Below are 6,495 nucleotides of genomic sequence, written 5' to 3'. Positions count from 1 at the left end.
TCAGTACTGCCCCTCCGACAGTGCGGTGCTCCCTCAGTACTGCCCCTCCGACAGTGCGGGGCTCCCTCAGTACTGCCCCTCCGACAGTGCAGCGCTCCCTCAGTACTGCCCCTCCAACAGTGCGGCGCTCCCTCAGTACTGCCCCTCCGACAGTGCGGCGCTCCCTCAGTACTGCCCCTCCGACAGGGCGGCGCTCCCTCAGTACTGCCCCTCCGACAAAGCGGCACTCCCTCAGTACTGCCCCTCCGACAGGGCGGCACTCCCTCAGTACTGCCCCTCTGACAGTGCGGCACTCCCTCAGTACTGCCCCTCTGACAGTGCGGCCCTCCGACAGTGCGGCGTCCCTCAGTACTGCCCCTCCGACAGTGCGGAGCTCCCTCAGTACTGCCCCTCCGACAGTGTGGAGCTCTCAGTACTGCCCCTTCGACAGTGCGGCGCTCCCTCAGTACTGCCCCTCCGGCAGTGCGGCACTCCCTCAGCACTGCCCCTCCGACAGTGCGGCGCTCCCTCAGCACTGCCCCTCCGACAGTGCGGAGCTCCCTCAGTACTGCCCCTCCGACAGTGTGGAGCTCTCTCAGTACTGCCCCTTCGACAGTGCGGCGCTCCCTCAGGACTGCCCCTCCGGCAGTGCGGCACTCCCTCAGCACTGCCCCTCCGACAGTGCGGCGCTCCCTCAGCACTGCCCCTCCGACAGTGCGGCGCTCCCTCAGGACTGCCCCTCCGACAGGGCGGCCCTCCCTCAGTACTGCCCCTCCGACAGTGCGGTGCTCCCTCAGTACTGCTCCTCCGACAGTGCGGCGCTCCCTCAGTACTGCTCCTCCGACAGTGCGGCGCTCCCTCAGTTCTGCTCCTCTGACAGTGCGGCGCTCCCTCAGTACTGCCCCTCCGAAAGTGCGGCGCTCCCTCAGTACTGCCCCTCCGACAGTGCGGCGCTCCCTCAGCACTGCCCCTCCGACAGGGCGGCACTCTCTCAGCACTGCCCCTCCGACAGGGCGGCACTCCCTCAGTACTGCCCCTCCGACAGTGCGGCGCTCCCTCAGTACTGCCCCTCCGACAGGGCGGCACTCCCTCAGTACTGCACCTCCGACAGTGCGGCGCTCCCTCAGTACTGCCCCTCCGACAATGCAGGGTTCCCTCACTACTGCCCCTCCGACAGTGCGGCGCTCCCTCAATACTGCCCCTCCGACAGTGCAGGGTTCCCTCACTACTGCCCCTCCGACAGTGCGGGGCTCCCTCACTACTGCCCCTCCGACAGTGCAATGCTCCCTCAGTACTGTCCCTCTGACAGTGCGGCACTCCCTCAGTACTGCCCCTCTGACAGTGCGGCACTCCCTCAGTAATGGCCCACCGATAGTGCGGGGCTCCCTCAGTACTGCCTCTCCGACAGTGCAGGGCTCCCTCAGTACTGCCCCTCCGACAGTGCGGCACTCCCTCAGCACTGCCCCTCCGACAGGGCGGCACTCCCTCAGTACTGCCTCTCCGACAGTGCGGCGCTCCCTCAGTACTGCCCCTCCGACAGGGCGGCACTCCCTCAGTACTGCACCTCCGACAGTGCGGCGCTCCCTCAGTACTGCCCCTCCGACAATGCAGGGTTCCCTCACTACTGCCCCTCCGACAGTGCGGCGCTCCCTCAATACTGCCCATCCGACAGTGCAGGGTTCCCTCACTACTGCCCCTCCGACAGTGCGGGGCTCCCTCACTACTGCCCCTCCGACAGTGCAACGCTCCCTCAGTACTGTCCCTCTGACAGTGCGGCACTTCCTCAGTACTGCCCCTCTGACAGTGCGGCATTCCCTCAGTAATGGCCCTCCGATAGTGCAGGGCTCCCTCAGTACTGCCTCTCCGACAGTGCGGGGCTCCCTCAGTACTGCCCCTCCGACAGTGCGGCGCTCCCTCAGTACTGCCCCTCCGACAGTGTGGCGCTCCTTCAGTACTGCCCCTCCCACAGTGCGGCACTCCCTCAGTACTGCCCCTCCGACCATGCGGCACTCCCTCAGCACTGCCCCTCCGACAGTGCGGCACTCCCTCAGCACTTCCCCTCCGACAGTGCGGCACTCCCTCAGCACCGCCCCTCCGACAGTGCGGCGCTCCCTCAGTACTGCCCCTCCGACAATGCAACGCTCCCTCAGTACTGCCCCTCCGACAGTGCGGGGCTCCCTCAGTACTGCCCCTCCGACAGTGCGGCGCTCCCTCAGTACTGCCCCTCCGACCGTGCGGCGCTCCCTCAGAGCTGCCCCTCCGACAGTGCGGCACTCCCTCAGCACCGCCCCTCCGACAGTGCGGCACTCCCTCAGCACCGCCCCTCCGACAGTGCGGCACTCCCTCAGCACCGCCCCTCCGACAGTGCGGCACTCCCTCAGCACCGCCCCTCCGACAGTGCAGCGCTCCCTCAGCACTGCCCCTCCGACAGTGCAACGCTCCCTCAGTACCGCCCCTCCGACAGTGCGGGGCTCCCTCAGTACTGTCCCTCCGACAGTGCGGAGCTCCCTCAGTACTGCCCCCTCCGACAGTGCGGCGCTCCCTCAGTGCTGCCCCTCCGACCGTGCGGCGCTCCCTCAGCGCTGCCCCTCCGACAGTGCGGCACTCCCTCAGCACCGCCCCTCCGACAGTGCGGCAGTCCCTCAGCACCGCCCCTCCGACAGTGCAGCGCTCCCTCAGTACTGCCCCGCCGACAGTGCAACGCTCCCTCAGTACTGCCCCTCCGACAGTGCGGGGCTCCCTCAGTACTGCCCCTCCGACAGTGCGGAGCTCCCTCAGTACTGCCCCCTCCGACAGTGCGGCGCTCCCTCAGTACTGCCCCTCCGACAGTGCGGCGCTCCCTCAGTACTGCCCCTCCGACCGTGCGGCGCTCCCTCAGAGCTGCCCCTCCGGCAGTGCGGCACTCCCTCAGCACTGCCCCTCCGACAGTGCGGCGCTCCCTCAGCACTGCCCCTCCGACAGTGCGGAGCTCCCTCAGTACTGCCCCTCCGACAGTGTGGAGCTCTCTCAGTACTGCCCCTTCGACAGTGCGGCGCTCCCTCAGGACTGCCCCTCCGACAGTGCGGCGCTCCCTCAGCACTGCCCCTCCGACAGTGCGGCGCTCCCTCAGGACTGCCCCTCCGACAGGGCGGCCCTCCCTCAGTACTGCCCCTCCGACAGTGCGGTGCTCCCTCAGTACTGCTCCTCCGACAGTGCGGCGCTCCCTCAGTTCTGCTCCTCTGACAGTGCGGCGCTCCCTCAGTACTGCCCCTCCGAAAGTGCGGCGCTCCCTCAGTACTGCCCCTCCGACAGTGCGGCGCTCCCTCAGCACTGCCCCTCCGACAGGGCGGCACTCCCTCAGTACTGCCCCTCCGACAGTGCGGCGCTCCCTCAGTACTGCCCCTCCGACAGGGCGGCACTCCCTCAGTACTGCACCTCCGACAGTGCGGCGCTCCCTCAGTACTGCCCCTCCGACAATGCAGGGTTCCCTCACTACTGCCCCTCCGACAGTGCGGCGCTCCCTCAATACTGCCCCTCCGACAGTGCAGGGTTCCCTCACTACTGCCCCTCCGACAGTGCGGGGCTCCCTCACTACTGCCCCTCCGACAGTGCAATGCTCCCTCAGTACTGTCCCTCTGACAGTGCGGCACTCCCTCAGTACTGCCCCTCTGACAGTGCGGCACTCCCTCAGTAATGGCCCACCGATAGTGCGGGGCTCCCTCAGTACTGCCTCTCCGACAGTGCAGGGCTCCCTCAGTACTGCCCCTCCGACAGTGCGGCACTCCCTCAGCACTGCCCCTCCGACAGGGCGGCACTCCCTCAGTACTGCCTCTCCGACAGTGCGGCGCTCCCTCAGTACTGCCCCTCCGACAGGGCGGCACTCCCTCAGTACTGCACCTCCGACAGTGCGGCGCTCCCTCAGTACTGCCCCTCCGACAATGCAGGGTTCCCTCACTACTGCCCCTCCGACAGTGCGGCGCTCCCTCAATACTGCCCATCCGACAGTGCAGGGTTCCCTCACTACTGCCCCTCCGACAGTGCGGGGCTCCCTCACTACTGCCCCTCCGACAGTGCAACGCTCCCTCAGTACTGTCCCTCTGACAGTGCGGCACTTCCTCAGTACTGCCCCTCTGACAGTGCGGCATTCCCTCAGTAATGGCCCTCCGATAGTGCAGGGCTCCCTCAGTACTGCCTCTCCGACAGTGCGGGGCTCCCTCAGTACTGCCCCTCCGACAGTGCGGCGCTCCCTCAGTACTGCCCCTCCGACAGTGTGGCGCTCCTTCAGTACTGCCCCTCCCACAGTGCGGCACTCCCTCAGTACTGCCCCTCCGACCATGCGGCACTCCCTCAGCACTGCCCCTCCGACAGTGCGGCACTCCCTCAGCACTTCCCCTCCGACAGTGCGGCACTCCCTCAGCACCGCCCCTCCGACAGTGCGGCGCTCCCTCAGTACTGCCCCTCCGACAATGCAACGCTCCCTCAGTACTGCCCCTCCGACAGTGCGGGGCTCCCTCAGTACTGCCCCTCCGACAGTGCGGCGCTCCCTCAGTACTGCCCCTCCGACCGTGCGGCGCTCCCTCAGCACTGCCCCTCCGACAGTGCAACGCTCCCTCAGTACCGCCCCTCCGACAGTGCGGGGCTCCCTCAGTACTGTCCCTCCGACAGTGCGGAGCTCCCTCAGTACTGCCCCCTCCGACAGTGCGGCGCTCCCTCAGTGCTGCCCCTCCGACCGTGCGGCGCTCCCTCAGCGCTGCCCCTCCGACAGTGCGGCACTCCCTCAGCACCGCCCCTCCGACAGTGCGGCAGTCCCTCAGCACCGCCCCTCCGACAGTGCAGCGCTCCCTCAGTACTGCCCCGCCGACAGTGCAACGCTCCCTCAGTACTGCCCCTCCGACAGTGCGGGGCTCCCTCAGTACTGCCCCTCCGACAGTGCGGAGCTCCCTCAGTACTGCCCCCTCCGACAGTGCGGCGCTCCCTCAGTACTGCCCCTCCGACAGTGCGGCGCTCCCTCAGTACTGCCCCTCCGACCGTGCGGCGCTCCCTCAGAGCTGCCCCTCCGACAGTGCGGCACTCCCTCAGCACCGCCCCTCCGACAGTGCGGCACTCCCTCAGCACTGCCCCTCCGACAGTGCAGCGCTCCCTCAGCACTGCCCCTCCGACAGTGCAACGCTCCCTCAGTACTGCCCCTCCGACAGTGCGGGGCTCCCTCAGTACTGCCCCTCCGACAGTGCGGAGCTCCCTCAGTACTGCCCCCTCCGACAGTGCGGCGCTCCCTCAGTAGTGCCCCTCCGACAGTGCGGGGCTCCCTCAGTACTGCCCCTCCGACAGTGCGGCGCTCCCTCAGTACTGCCCCTCCGACAGTGTGGGGCTCGCTCAGTACTGCCCCTCCGACAGTGCGGCGCTCCCTCAGTAGTGCCTCTCCGACAGTGCGGGGCTCCCTCAGTACTGCCCCTCCGACAGTGCGGCGATCCCTCAGTACTGCCCCTCCGACAGTGCGGGGCTCGCTCAGTACTGCACTGGGAGTTTCAGCCTGGATTTTGATGCTAAAGTCTCTGGAGCGTGGTTTGACCCTGCAAGTGACTCAGAGACGAGATTGCTACCAACTGTTTCACAGCTGACGCCTTGGTGAGGGGAACCAGCAGATCCAAAGGTCCAGGTCTAGTTATTGGTCTGCACTGAGTTTCCTGATGTCGAATGGGTAGGGGTTGGGGCGCCACAATTCAGCTCAGGGTCCCTGGGCCAGGAGAGGGACAAGTGTTGGGGTTTCTGCCCACTGCTCGCCATTCTCCCGCTGGATGTGTGAGCCTCTCAGTGTGGAGGGAGCGGGCTTTAGAATCAAGGAACCCTGTGCCAAACCAGTCGGGGCCCCCGAACGGATCCGGTGATAAGTTGAAGGACCGAGGTAAATGCGATCTTTTTATAGTAACGATCACAGGATGGCATGTGTGAGGATTTGACAGCAGGTTAAGTAGGTAGCATTTGGTACTGTTAGCGAGGAAAACCTAGGGGACCCCAAATTGAGCCAATATTTATCCCTCCACCAACCTGACTTGAAGAAAACATTATCTAGTCATTATTACACTGTTGTTTGTGGGAGCTTACTGTGCGCAAATTGGCATTTCCTGCATTACACTTCAAAAAACTTGCTGGGCTGTAAAGCGCTTTGGGACGTCCTGAGGTGGTGAAAGGAACGGCAGAAATGCAAGTTCTCTCAACACGCCAATCACTTTTGCAAACTTTCCCAAACTTTTTCCTTCTCCTCTCGGGACGTGGGCGACACTATCAAACAGACAGGTTAGTAATCTCGGTGGGGTGGCTTACTGCTTGACAATAACCAGTGCTGTTTAAACTGCTTTTTGAGCCCCACAGTTGTGTGTGGATCGTAGGCAGACTGAACCCTGTCAATAACACTTCCATCCAGCGCCGCACTCGTCTCAATTTCGCCAGCGTCGCATGTTACGCCCCTCCACCGACCAATCACAGAACACGTCGCGAACAATTGAAGTCCAGTTGCCAGGGACGACGAGTTAAAAAAAA

This window comes from Pristiophorus japonicus, unplaced genomic scaffold (genome assembly GCF_044704955.1).
Source record: "Pristiophorus japonicus isolate sPriJap1 unplaced genomic scaffold, sPriJap1.hap1 HAP1_SCAFFOLD_317, whole genome shotgun sequence".
In the NCBI taxonomy this organism is placed as follows: domain Eukaryota; kingdom Metazoa; phylum Chordata; class Chondrichthyes; family Pristiophoridae; genus Pristiophorus; species Pristiophorus japonicus.
This window is presented reverse-complemented; position numbering follows the sequence as displayed.